We start from the raw sequence: 14,629 nt of genomic DNA, 5'->3' as shown, positions 1-14,629 counted from the left end.
CAGAAGATGCAGCAAAGAAGGCAGAGTGTTAACGAAAGTTACTTGGCGGAAATGTGGCGCTCCAATTTTTCAGACAACAGAATTTATGAGCGGTACATGAATTTTCCCAGTATTTGACGTGGACTCACGGAAATGCGCATTGCAGTTTTTTTTTTATTGCTCTGTATTGTTCACGTGTGAATTGCATGCATCTCAACATCTCAACATCTATTTTTACTGGTTGAATGCTTGACATTCCCAATTATTATAAATAAACCCTAAGACATATCGCATAATGTTCACTGCACTTTTGCGAACGTCTGCCAATAAATAGGGGTGTTCTGCGCTAAGTTATAACACATGTAATTATTCATTTGTTTCGCAATGTCGACAGAATCATACGATAGTGTAAACGTCTTGCCAGGCATCACTGCTGCAAATAAAAGTTGGCTTCAAAGGCATTATAGTAAAGGACGTCTACAAGATCGATTGAAACCAGAACGACCACGTTTCGCCATGCTCGATTATCAGGCTCGATTCCACTCCAATATTCTTTGCATGGAGCTCTAGAATGGATGCAAAGCCGACGCTTTGCTTCAGGTTGCAGATAAATGCGAAATAAGTGCACTTACTGCCAGAAGAGGCGCGCCACTGTGCCTCGCACTATGCCGACACACACGTGACAGTCGTTCAGCTGCTGACAAAGGTGAGTGCAGTATGATAGCTATGCAGACAAGTTGTTGACCCAGAACCATTTATTATTCATATGCTTCACATCGTTGTCAGGGTCGCGGAACACACATGATTCACATTGAGAGCAGTTTCAGAGACATGCAAGGTGCACAAACATGACATGTACTTTGCTCATTTGGCCGCCCGACATCATAATAAATGGTTTTATATGCACTATACAAGACATTTTGTCGTGATTCTTCAGTCAAGGTCACATCAACCCTGAAGCACGAAAACGAGCGCCTATGTCCCAAAGCCAGGCAGAAGCTTGCAAAGGCTGTACTTGTGCTTATGCAATGGCTGCCGGCAAAGCCCCCTTTCCTGAAACGGTCGGCACCTGAGGTCGCACCGCTTGGCGGCGCAGTGTCCTGCCGCCGGCGTGGCAGCACACCTGGGGCGGCTGCACACCCGCACAAGCAAGAGAAACAATATCGGATGCACCGTGAAATATCGAAACAACATAGGGGCAGGAAAGCACAAGGTATGCCACTGACCGGCGCTCGGTTCCACTTTCAAGCGAGTGTTCAAATAAAAAAAAACAAACGATGCGATTGCTTCAATTTTGAAGTGACTTGGTTGCCGTCGTTCAGAACCAATTACGATACCCTTATAACCTTGTTACACGGGCGACCTGAACTGCGGTTAAAGTTAACGGCGGCTACTGACTTAACGAAGTTATCCGCAATTGGAGTCCGCCTGAATTACAAGGGCATTGATATTTATGGTTGACGGTCGCCATGAATAAGGCATGCCATTAGTTTCGGGCATTGATATTTATGGTTGACGGTCGCCATGAATAAGGCATGCCATTAGTTTCAATTTTCACTGGAATTCCAACACACTGCGGCACATAATTAATAAATCAAGTTTCAAAATTAACGCTTGTTTCGACACCACATCAGTATAGCGTGGACAGCGAGGCGGGCGCTTGACAACTCGTTCTCTTTGCAATGGAAGCGACCGAAGCGACCGGCCCTTCTGCTCAGAACGCTGAGGGAGACGCATCGACACATAATTAAGGCAGGCACTCGTACACATAATTCGTCGTGCACGTTTGTAAACTGCGTTGCGCACATAATTCAAATATTGTGGGATTCAGCTCCTCTTCTTCCTTTTTGTACGGTCCTTTTTCGGCGGTAGGATTGCCGTCGAGCGTCGCATCATCTCGGCGGACAGAGCGCGTATTCCACGTATTGCCACGCCCACATTGTCTTCCCAAGTGATTACCGTGGCCTCCGTAGTCGCGTGAAGTCAGCGCTGTCCTGTGCCTTTCCTACTTTCTGTCTGTGTCGTCTTGCGCCACCCCTCCACAAAGTAAGGCGGTTTTAAGAGACCTGCGAAGGACGCGCACTGGACGCTGTCGCGTACGCCGTCTCGAGCGTTTGGGAAGCGCCGACCCCTCCTCATCGAGGCCGCCACGCTTGTTTAGCAGTCAGCCGCGGTTAGTGACCTCACCGTCGTTTTGCCTGCTGTGTAACTTCGCTAACCACGTTTTGCGATATCCACGGCCACAGTAACCACGATTCAGGCCGCCCGTGTAATAACCCAAATAAAACGGTGGCCTTCAACAACAGCAGTTTATTTTTAGCCATATCTGGTGAACATTCATTGTAGCATACGTCATGAGAAGGAAGACGACACAAGAATGACCCTTGAAATCTTTCTTCACTGTGTGGGACGCCAGGAAGGAGAGTAAAAACAAATCCTTCAAAGAAAGACAGGCTGGTGGCTGACACGTAAATCCACACCCCGGTTAATACAGACCGAGGGGGTGCTGACAAGCACACTAAAAGCCGGATAACAAAAAAAAGAAAAACTAGCACCAAACCCAAGTAGCATGCAAGATAGATGTTGCAAAAAAAAGTATAAAGCACGCACATGGAAAGATGCGCATAAAATCAAATGCTATTCCAGGAGACCACTATTCCATCATCAGATGCTTGGGGCAAAAAAATGCATCTAACACAACAAAGGGCGTCTTATTGCATGGGCTACACCAAACTGCTTTAATACACGTGATTCCATCTCATGACTTTTGTAACACATGGTACGACAGTGGAAAGCTAGAATTTGCTCACGACGCTATGTTCATCGTCCTTAACTAAGACAAATGGTCAGTGTAGTTAATGGAGCTACAGCCAACGCGTGTGTCAGCACTCTGGCCGTTTCCCTTCGACGCCAGGTGTATCGTCGACAAGCGCTGTGCGTCAGCAGGCTGGCAATGTCACCCTGGCCATTCACTCCCGATGAAACCCCCGCGCTCTGCATGTCTGGCTTGTTTTCCACCACATATCGCTTATTTACAGCGAAGCTGTGTAAGGTTAGGGTTTCATGTGTTGTTCGTGCGCCAGCAATAGAAAAGGCGAGCATGGGGTGATCCCCTAGGTACAGGGCCGACCTGCGGCGCAGGCGAAGCAGCCTGCAAGCACCCCGCCCCTAATAATAATAATAGTAATAATAATAAATGGATTAAATAAACCAAGATGCATTGTTTCAAGCCGATGGAAATGCTGGAATCGTTCTGCACAGCACATGGACTCACGTGCAGAAGACGTTGCCATATACGCAAAGGACAAAATGTACGCATACAACTCTTGACTCGCAAGAACGAATGAATGTGTTGTCTAGTGGCACAGACTCGCAAGAGGACAAGGCCAGCGACTGTGGGGATGTCTGTGCCGTCCAAACGAGAAATGGAATTGTGATATCTAGGCACACCCCAGTGTGACATCGAGAATGACCCCGCACTTTGACGTGATGACACTGTCCCTGTGATCGTCGTTGCAGACTTCAATGTGGCAAAACCAATGGTACACGTAATTTGTGTTAGAAGAGTTTGGTTTCAAGTGCCGCGCCAATCCAAGTCACTCAACTACTCAATAACGGTCGTGTATAGACTGTGTTTGGCCAAGTATCTGTCTAGGATGGTAACCGACCCAATCTGTGTCTCTCACAGTAATCAAAACCTGTTATCCTATTATTACCAAATGATAATTACTAATACATGCACCCTTGTTTAACCCTGTTTGATGTGCTACCGCTTCGCTGGTCATTCACCTTCACATAGTGGCAAGGCTCTTCATTTTTTTTTATTTCCGTCTTGCCCAAATTTTTTAACTGGCACGTAATTGTGGACCACTGTTAACTTGCTTCGAAAGACTTGCGCACAGTGTACCGATGATGTTGGAACAAATCAGCAAACAGCTGCCTTTTAACTGAATTCCCAGCGAAATATTTATGAAATGACTTCTACAAGCTGCATGCCACCAAGGTTAAGAAAAAAAAATCAAGATTCTTAGGAGGATGTAGAGATGAAAAGTTGGCATACACGTGGCCGTTGTGGTAAATCTATAAAGCGATATCTTACCAAGGCAACAACATAACCGCGATATCCTCCCGCTGAGTTAACCAGGGTGTGAGCGTTTGCCGGCGGAGAGTAAATTGATGAAAAATTTGACAAGACCTGGAACATCGGGACTACTCGAAGTATTTAGTACTTCATATATTTCTGAGGCATAGCAATCTCCAATGTTTCTCTGCGCGCGTCAACGTAAGGAATGCCCCATTATAAGCAACGTTATATTCAAGCAAACAGTTAAGCTCTTTGTTTACAACTTGGCCATAGAAAAATTGCTAGGTAACCTATAAAACTAAGGTACGCTTTGAAAATGTTTATCAACAATGAGCATCGTACCTAAGAGTAGGCCTATATGGACGGAAAATAGTGGACAGTTTGCGCATGCAGCGATGTTAGTCTACCTATTCGGTTTTCAACCCGTATCGTTCGCCGCAGAAAAAAATGTCAAGAGCTAGTCAGGGGTAACCTGCTCGACCTAAGAGATTAAAGTGGCATGTTCTACATATTTGAGTCGACAGGCGTTTTCAGCATTCAGCTACTAGAGTGCTTCTGGCCTTTCATGAGCCACCTTACTGTCACAAAGTCTCCATTCAGAACTCAAGATAAAAAGGGCTCTCACCTAACTGCTTCTGGGGTCTGACATCACGTTAGCAAGAGTTCCATTAAGCATGTGTATCCTGGTACATTCTGCACATGCCATGTACTCAAAGAGATTGGCAACAAAGCAGTAGAAAATGGACAGTAAGCTACCCCGCTAAAAACAAAAGGGAGCGACGCACGCGAGAAAAAAAAAAGCTGTCTCATTGTGAAATTATGAAGGAAAGCTGTTGTCCATAGGCCAAACACATGAGGAAAGTGACACGGTAAGTGCATGCCCAGCGCGCACTTCTGCTCGCCCCACTTCTGCGGCGCTTGTGTGGGTGCGATGTCTGTCATGGTGGCACGACTTCGTGCAGATAGTAAGTACTTTGAACATGGCCTCCTACGTTACAGACTGTATACCTAACTGCGTTTCAGGTGCGTTCGGAACATAATGGACACGAAACTAGAGCGCTTGTCGGGAAAAAGATAGATAGACGTGCAGTTAGGGTCAGACGTATGTATACCTTTTTCAGTTCTACTACATTGTATCGGAGACTGTGGACCATCGCACTGTTACAACAGGAAAACTATCACGCTCAAAGCATACGCAGAAGTTCTTCACACTTTGGTTAACTTTGCACGCTCCCTCACCGAGCAGCCAACGGATATGTCGAGTGCCGCCCTATGACGCAACGGTGACGTCAATAACTGTGTCCCACAAAGAGAGGATTTTATTAAGCTTTACGGTCAAGCAGACCACAGCCACATGAACACCAGCGGAGCTAGGGTGCCTGCAGTACTCAAAACCACTCAGTCACTTCTAGCTGGTGGTTCTTGGTACAGACAGACTCATGCAAGTGGATTCCGGAGAAACATTTTCAAAATGCCACAAGGGTTTGCCATATTTGTTACCTTATTATTATTAGCTATGTTTGGACTGCTTGTCTGCCTTGCTAAGAAACAACTAGCTTCCTCGAATGGCAGGTGCGCATTTTTTACAAAAGCTTTGCCCAACACGGTGCATATTTACGCAGTATTTTACTGCAGGCGTCATGGTGCCGCAGGACAGAGTGATACATGCTTTCGACAACGCATCATCCGCAGCAGCCGATGTGAGGATGCATGTAACAGAGAATAATGGATGAATGCCCCAGTGTAAAGAGCATGTGAGGTACGGCACATGTATATGAAGAAATAAATATTCCCATAACTATGACCTTTTGGGGCCTCGCAGACTTGACGCCAGCCACAGCGCAAAGCATGCGCTTATCCGTAGCGCCAGTTTGAAAAAATGCATATTCAAAATTTACGGCGAATTGCATTTCTGATTTAGCTGGATATTTCTTTTTGTTTTCAGGCATCGTAGGAATAAAGTTCCTGGAATGTAATGACAACAGGGGCGCTATAACGTAAAACTACTCCAATATGTTTTTATTCCAATCTCCTGGCGTCAAATTTGCGTAACCGATGGGCCTAACCGATGGGGCGGCCTGCGCATATTCAGAAGAAAATTCTTTTTTGTTGGGCATATTTTTCTTTTGTTCGTTCAAATGATGCATAATCAGTGTGTACACGTAATATCAGATGAGGAGCTATCGCGGTTTTCGTGACGTCGCGTGACAGACAGGTAAAGTGGGGGTTGTCCAATAAAGCTTTTGACCAATCGCGGAGGGGTGATTGCATAATTGGAATAAAAAAGTTTGGAATAGTTTTACGTTATAGCGCCCCAGGCCTCGTAAACTTGTGAAAGTTAATTCTCAATCTTTTGTTAATCTATCTAGCAGCGCTTATATTGTGGCCAGCAAAAATGTTGTAAGGTTCCCTTCGTCCCATTTTAATCACTTCTCTACTTCCTCCGTGCATCGAATAGTTGCCAGCTGATCGAGACTCGTAAGCCACCATTCCCTGCCCGCTGATAAGGCGGGCGCGCTCTGACTACTGACGAAGGAATGACAGGGGAATTGTTACATCACCCTGATATCCATCACTCGTGTTTGCGTACTTCGACCGTATGGCGCGTCTCGCAGCATGTCAATGAGGAAGACCACTTGTCTATGCTTCATCCTGAGGCTGTTGCTGCCAACTTTTCTACAGCTGATTCATCTTGATATTCTGTACCACTGTTTGGCCTCACCAGGCTTCAATTACAACAATTCTGCCGTTTTCAGAATAGCCAGAAACAATATTGATCACGATAGCAAAATTAACGCATTTATAGGATGTTGCTGCACAAGTATATTCCTAATTTGGCGACATACATATGCTAAGCAATTGTTACTCCTTTCCTTGGAAACGACATCTTAAATTTACTAACGCGAAAGTCTTCACTCTGGGGAAATGTGGCGAGGCACAGTACGCGCAGTTCCGCCTCAGAAAAATCACAAGTTATGACAAATCAGACAAATTATGCTACAATTCGCGTACTACACCAATAGCTCCCGTGCCAGTTTGGAGCCAGATTTTCCTCTTGTTACGTCATCCTGGAAACCCGTGATCGGTTAGCAAGTGGACCCAAGCTATCTTATTTTGTTATAGCGCAAGCTTGACAAGGACAAAAGAAGGCACATCAGACACACACAGCGCTGTGTGTGTCTGATGTGCCTTCTTTTGCCCTTGTCAAGCTTGCGCTATAACAAAATAAGATATGCCGTACCAACAAGCCCCTATTGCTATCCTCATAGACCCAAGCTAATCCACCCTGTTCTATTCATGTTGCTCAATGATTTCACTCAGCTTTTGAATTGCTAAACAAGACAGTGAACTTCAGAGACACGCTTTTTGAATGAAACAGAAGCCCGAAACTCATCAATAGAGACGTGTTAATGACCAAGTTTCTGCCTTCGCAGGTTGCAACTTGCCTTCATGTTTAGAGCCCAAACAGACCTGCCGCGTATGAGGGCTCCAGCATTTCGGTCACGCCGCAATCACGCTATTTCTTAGTGAAAAAAAAAACCGAGACTGGAACCGCCGCTACCCACACACAATGCCGTGCACTCTCTGCAGCATTGAAATATACAGGTGAATGTGTCAGATCTCATACAATTCGCTTGAGGTCGCGAGAATGTTTCAGATGTAAGCGGAAGTGCAACACTGTTTCAATTGTTCAAAAACAACAGAAATTTCGAGTGGAATTCAACAATGCGGACTCATCGGATGTTTCTGGCCGTGTTCGGAAAAGTAAGCAACGTTCTTCTATTGGTTGACGGCCCGTCAAGCTCGATATAGCTTTTACTCTCGGCCCTTTCATCCTTTCATCTTTGTTGCACAATGCAGTGAGCTGTGTACCTCAAAGGATTACAAAATTTAGATCTGACTGAGGATCCTACTAGCAGCACAATTCCATGCCCGACAAGTGGAGATGAGCCTTCGTTACAGAAGAAATATCATTGCCCTTTAAAATGGGGCAGAATAAATTGACACATAGAAACTCTTTCATGTGCGGGTTACGCAGCACTACACTGCAATGCAGGGTGTTAAGTTACTCTCTCGTGGCATTATAATTGTGCTTCCTGCAGCAGTCGGTGTCTCCAAGCTTAACCTTTTTCTATTTTTGCGATCCACGTGACAGTCGCCTTAGCACCAGAGACACACGATGTAGCCGTCAAAAGCACATCCAAGAGCCCCAAAAGAAAACAGGAGTGCCGGGCAAAAGCAGTCCTTACATTTTACTAGCACAAGGATGACGCTGCTGGCTACTACTGATGGAAAGAACTCATAAACAGGATGGAGAAGGTGCTTTTTCTTCCTTGAACCTGTTAGTTCGTTCAGGGTGGACGTAGCGGCACATTTATATGACCGATACTAAAAGAAATCATTTCGCTCTTTGAGGGTACGGTGGGCGATTATATATTGCACGCCGCCCGCTCGTAGATCCTTGTACCTTGCAAGGTTGGTTACAATTCAGAGGCATGACATGACTTGGCGTTTCATCTGACAGGGCATTGCGTTAAAAACAGCTTCTATGACTTGTGGTCATAGCGAAAGAAGCGCTGCAGTGTTCCGCAAAGGAAAACTCATTATATGCCAACAACCGAAGCACGCTTACGCTAGCGGTAAACATTGCACACTTCCCCATGCTATGGAAGAATTCGTTAGGCCACTCAAGATGAAGTGGACGACAGTGCGGAACGCCTTTTTGCTGACATCGTCATGGTCTACGTCTTATCACTGGCCATCGACTCTCTGTCGATCAAGCCAGTCGAATGTAACCTGGTCTACGGGGAGTCGTGCTGTGATGCCAACGACAACTTGCACCGTGAGTCTCAATATGAACTAATGACTGGAACAAACTAGATAGAGTCCGAAAGACAGCTTTTTGGTTGAACATTTTGAAGCTTTGGAATGTCTTTATTACCCAAAACAACGTGTTACCTTCTGGTATGCCTTTCACTCCCGGAAACATTAGGGCTCCCGAACGCTTTTAGTTTATCTACGTTTTGCAAGGTTACTGAAACGAAAGTTTTCGGGGCGAACTCGATGGCGTCAAGGCCCCCCGAAATCGACAACATGTGAGTGTAACGCCGATAAAGACGCTGCCTTTCTCGACAGCTACCTTTCGTAAAGTTGTGTATCACATAGCTCTTCTCAACCTCCGTTGTACGTAGAGCGTTGTTCGGACCTCGTTTGTACATACAGTTTTCTATTGGTGTCACAACCACAGAAGTGAACATTGTAGGCGTACACAGTTCCAAGAAAAAAAACTACACGATTGTGGCTGCAACGAGTGTCACAGTCATGAATGTCCCTTGCTCTCACAGTGCAGGATATACAGATATCACCCGCACAACAGTTTCTCAGACACGCCACACGCATTCAAAAACAATCTACTAAAATGGAAATCATCAGCATCATCATCACCATCATCATTATCATCATCTTCACCAGCCTACTTTATGTCCACTCCACAAAATACACCACTCTATGCACTTGCAATACTGATACACCTTCATAAGGTGCTATGCTCATACCGGGCTCTCTTTTTTTGCTACACTCTCCCGGGATAACATACACATACACACACACACACACACACACGGTTTGCGCAAGAAGAAGGTTTCGCAACATTTTAGCCCCTGTTGCGAACGAGAACCACAGGATTATGCTTAAAACACCAAGTTTTCGATGACGGCGAGTTAGGTAGCAAAAAGCTATGCTGAGATCGAGCGGAAATGCGACCTTCTCGCTGCCTTGTTCACATATGAACCCTGGAAAACGCGGCTCGCTCGGCCTTAACGAAACGCTGACCTGTCGCCTGCTCCCTCACTTCAAGGAGCAGGAACCAGGTTCAAGACTGACCACCCCTCGTGACCACGTAGCTTTGTTTAGAATGTCACATACGAATATATTGTGCATGTCCCGAAAGAATAAAACGAAGGCCTTCAGCTCTCCAGGTAAACTCAAAAGTGTGGCATCAAATGAATAATAATATACGTATTATTTAGCGTGCATATTATTATCATAGTGCCCTCACTGCCCAAAATCGCACCGGAAAGGCTCCTTTCATAAGTTTTACTTGCATATAAGAAGCTCTTGCTCTTATGGTTTTTTAGGGGGAAAAGAACTGTTCACTAGAATGTCCTCACAAGGTGAAGCACCACTCACACAACCGATGCAACGACTAAACGCAGGAGAGGAAGCAATTACCCACCGGCAGTTGAAGTCGGTGGTGTCCAAATAAGGGGAACGAACAAACGATTTAGGCTCTGTTAATTTTGCTCCATTCCGGTTTGAAGAAATGAAACAAGTAACGGTCTTTCAACCAACCGCCTCGGAGCAGTGATCTCGGTCTCCGTCACCTTCTGCAGCGTCAAACTGAAAGTAGACAAGGCACAGCGCAAGTTTTCGTGTTTCATGCTACCGTTGTTTTGAAGCGTTTTGTTCCAACCAGCATGATGTAGATGAGAAATGTGAACGCAAAAGTTCTGGTGAACCCAGTGTTAGTGCGCGCTAAGTCTAAGGGCAAGATCGAAACGGTAACGTCATTCCCTACCATGTACGCTTTGTTCCCCCTGTCTAGGCTTTTTCGTTTATTCCTTCAGACTGTTCATCTGAAACCACTGGCCCGTTAGCCTCACAGCATGGCCTTTGAGGAAATGAAGAAAAACCTTCCTTCCTTGACTTTCAAGCCTCTTAGCGACGCAAATGGGCCGGGTAGTATGATGTGCGCGAATCTCTCTTACTACACGTGCATACACCAGCTACCCATCACGCGGTGGCCCCAAAGCGCACCTGTTGAGGCCGCCTCATTCAGTGACAAAAGAAGCATGCTAGCGAGAAGCGCATGAGCGTCGCCATTACTTGCGCTGCGAGCGAGCTCCTGTATAAAGCACTGGCAAGAGTTGTGCGCCTACGCGAAGCAATTCACAAAACGCGTGCTTCGACGTCCTAATGTTAGCCATGGCAATGCCTATAGGAAGCCAGCGTTGCAACCGCCATTCTTCGCGTGACGATTGCCTGTGGTCCGTGAAATCCCCCCCCCCCCCTCCCACATCACGCCTTCATGATCTTCATTCTCCTAGCAACTACGTGCTCCAGATTTCATAATGTCATTCAGCGCACTCCTCGCTTTGAACGTATGGCATTTGCCTTTTCATTTTATTAGCGCCTGCCTATTGTCGGCTAACAATGTGCCTCCAATGAGCCTCTTTGGGACATGCTCAAAACGCGCTGAGCAGCATGACCGGAGACTGACTGGTTGCGTTGAGGCGCCGAGATACATATATGTGCTAAATAGTAGTTTATAAGCTCTTCTTCCATCGCCTACTTGGTTCAGATATACATGATTCATAGTAGGGTGAACTAGGAAAAGACGGGAATAATGAAACCTGCGGGACTACTTGGACCTAATTGTCTACAATGCTTTTGTAATGCCTTGTATATTATCACAGCTCCGGCTGGCAAATGAAACAGTTGCCGATCACAAAATATGTCTGTCAGTCCCGTGTGGCTCGATGTGATCATGCACCTCCCTTAGTCACTCGAATGAAGTATACAAGGGCACCTCCGAGTGCGCCCAAGTGCCTGCAACACGTGTGTGAACTTTCCAGTAATCGAGAACTACGAACCACTGAGATGACATCACTGGACCTGGAGAGAAAGAACGCAGATCATCAAATTTAAGGAGCGCTTCACACTGCACAAGTATGGAGGTGTGGGCAAATGTCTAATAAACAGAAGTGTGTGCTTTGGCGAATAAAAGGCACACATTCTGTTCCAGCCGAAAATTTAACCAGATTGTCCGCCAGTCATACAGCAATATCCACGTCTCGCTCAAACGGGCTTTTGGCTTCATGCAGTATACTTCCCTCGATTTGCGCACAGGTGTGATAGCTGTGATGATTGTGGCACAACTCGATGTGTTGCATTGAATGCAGACGATAGCCGCCCCGAGGTGAAAGAAAGTTCCTTTCCCAAGATGTGGGGTATGCTCCGTGCCAACTAATACTGATGCTACGCTGTTTTTTTTTGTCATATTCTATGTACCTTGGGTAGGTACATGCAACAGTGGCAACTTAGTGACGCTGCTTTTAGTCATTTGGTGATTTACAATTCCTGATAGTGTATATGGGTCAATAACAGAAAACATAATATCTTTGTTAAGTTCGGCAATGCTTTAAATATGATATTACCCCAGTGAATTGTCACGAGCAACGGCGACACGGAATCGCATGCAACACCCGAGCGATGTGCTGCGGAACAGGGGCCAAGCAGCAGCGCCTGGAAAACGGCGTGACCCTCGTTGGCCGAAGAATAATGCATGCTGATACACATGAACAGGAGCGCCACTCAACATTACAAAAACGTGGGTTCCGTATTAGACCGAATCTGCATCCAGTATTGATTCATTTTGAACCACTACTATCGACGCTCTACACTTTTACGCAGCGAAATGAGTTACAGCCTGCTAGTCCATCCGCTCGCACTAAACATGCCCGCCCGACAGGGGTACAGGAGCGAACGACGCCCCTCGTCATGAACCGCGCTGATACCGCTGCGCTACACTTCCACTCGGTTCTCGCTACAACGTCAATGAAATACTTTCGAGAAAGTATAAACAGAGTGAACAGTGAGGAGACGAAGGCGAGAGAGTAAACGCTGACGCGCGTGTCCCTTGCATTGGAATGTGCAAATACTTGCTTGAGGCAACGTGAGCAGCGATGTCGTTGCTATATTCCTCTCTTACATTTCGTGCTCCTTCATAGCAGGAAGGCCAACTCGTCCGGTGCTAGCACAGGAACGGCCAGTAGCGATACTGAGGTTTCTTTGTGGCTAGCAGCGGTCAACATGGTTCGCTTTGAGTCGCTTCTCGTTCACTGTAGCGCAGAGTATAGGGCAAGACGGAAAGCAGACGACACACTATTATGTCGTCCTGTCGGCCTTCTTAAGCTGCACGCTACAGCAATCACGCGTCCGGCACTGTCTCGGATGGAATTGTTCTGGACCATTCTTGATTGCCAGTTACTCGCTTCACCTCGATAGCCACTCCTGGGGCCATATAACGTCATACTGTTCCAATCTGCTTTTATTCCAATTTCGTCAAGTCAAATTTACGTAACCACTGCCGTGAGCATCAGGTGGTCACCCACAGCTTGTTTGAAAAGCTCCATCAAACGTGCTTCTCGCTTATGTAATGTCACTTTCTTTTGCTTACAATGCGAATAGCATTGCCTACATTGACAATTTTTTCTTATCTAATTGGCTTAGAAGAGGCGAAGAGCACGCTCAAGTGGAGAGAGTTTCCATGTGCCGAGCTAGTGCCGTGAAAATATACAACCGGATGAAGAGCGTGATGCCAGCGTCTGCGATTGGTCCGCTTCCATTACTTAGCTTGCGGTGGCTGGTGGAAATTCGCAGCGGCGTGCAACGGAAGGTTACAAATGTTGTTAAAACGGATCCTCAGCGCAGTTGGCAGAGCGATATCGTAGACGTGCCGAAAGGCCTTGATAACCTTATACTACCCCGCAACATGCTTTATTATTCGCCAATAAACGCATGCTGCCCGGCAGCTCGGAGTGGCCAGTGCCACAGCGATCGTCGCGCAGCCATCTTCTATTCTTTTGGAACGGGGCATTCGCGGGCTATTCATAAAAGCTTTCAGTTTTCTTCGGCATAATAATGTGTCTTTGACGCGTACACGTCACTCTGACGTGTGAGTTTGTGGCCGTAACCCGAAAACCTTTGACCAATAGCAATTCGTCAAACAACGCCATTCTTCGCTAATGGTGAAAAAGGCATCGAATCAGAAATTATTATTTTTCTTTCGTTCACTCTAATCATGCATAATCAGTATGCACATATCACATCAGGTGGGGCGTTTTCGCGGTTTTCGTGATGTCGCGTGACAGACAGGCGTAGTGGGTGGCGTTTCGAAAATTTTTTTACCTATCGTGGAGTGCTGATGGGACAATTGGAATAGAACAGTTTGGAAACGTTATAGTGCCTTTGCATTGTTAACGCTCAATCAATTGTTAGTCCAATGATCGTTGAGATGTATGACTAAACAGACTTCGAAAGGAAACAGTTCGTGATCAATTGTCTCTCATTGCCTCGATCTTACTGCAAATATATTACACACTTTGTTTATATGTACTCACCTTATTATTAGCGCATACATTTACCACCATTCAAGTGCCATGCACTGCATGTGTAGTCCGGGTGTACAATTTTACTTTTACTGTAATAAATACCATACATGAGAAAAATGTACCAGAGTTAAATGGAACATTTTTCAGGGACGGCTCCGAAAATAAGGGGCTGACTGCATTTTTTTCATGCATGCTTCTATATATTCCATGATCGTCATTTTTGCAGCGTGACGTGAGGTTCTCTCAATGGTATTGAACGGTTGACAAACTGGTACCCAAAACCTATGAATATTGACGAAATATCTCCTCTCCTTACTTCTGTTAACCTAAAAACCTATGATAGAGTGAAATGTTGTATCAATAATGTGCCTTATGCTGAAATATCTAAAATTTA

The 14,629-nt window shown here is 45.8% G+C and overlaps 1 protein-coding gene across 4 annotated transcripts in view; it reads left to right on the top strand.

The window, feature by feature from the left end:
- Positions 1 to 14,629, top strand: part of LOC135908744 (uncharacterized) — a 153,470-nt gene that overhangs the window by 119,199 nt on the left and 19,642 nt on the right. The window lies entirely within an intron of this gene.

The sequence above is a fragment of the Dermacentor albipictus genome, unplaced genomic scaffold (genome assembly GCF_038994185.2).
Source record: "Dermacentor albipictus isolate Rhodes 1998 colony unplaced genomic scaffold, USDA_Dalb.pri_finalv2 scaffold_18, whole genome shotgun sequence".
NCBI lineage: Eukaryota > Metazoa > Arthropoda > Arachnida > Ixodida > Ixodidae > Dermacentor > Dermacentor albipictus.
Note: the sequence above shows the minus strand (reverse complement) of the source record. Positions and strands in the feature narration are given on the sequence as shown.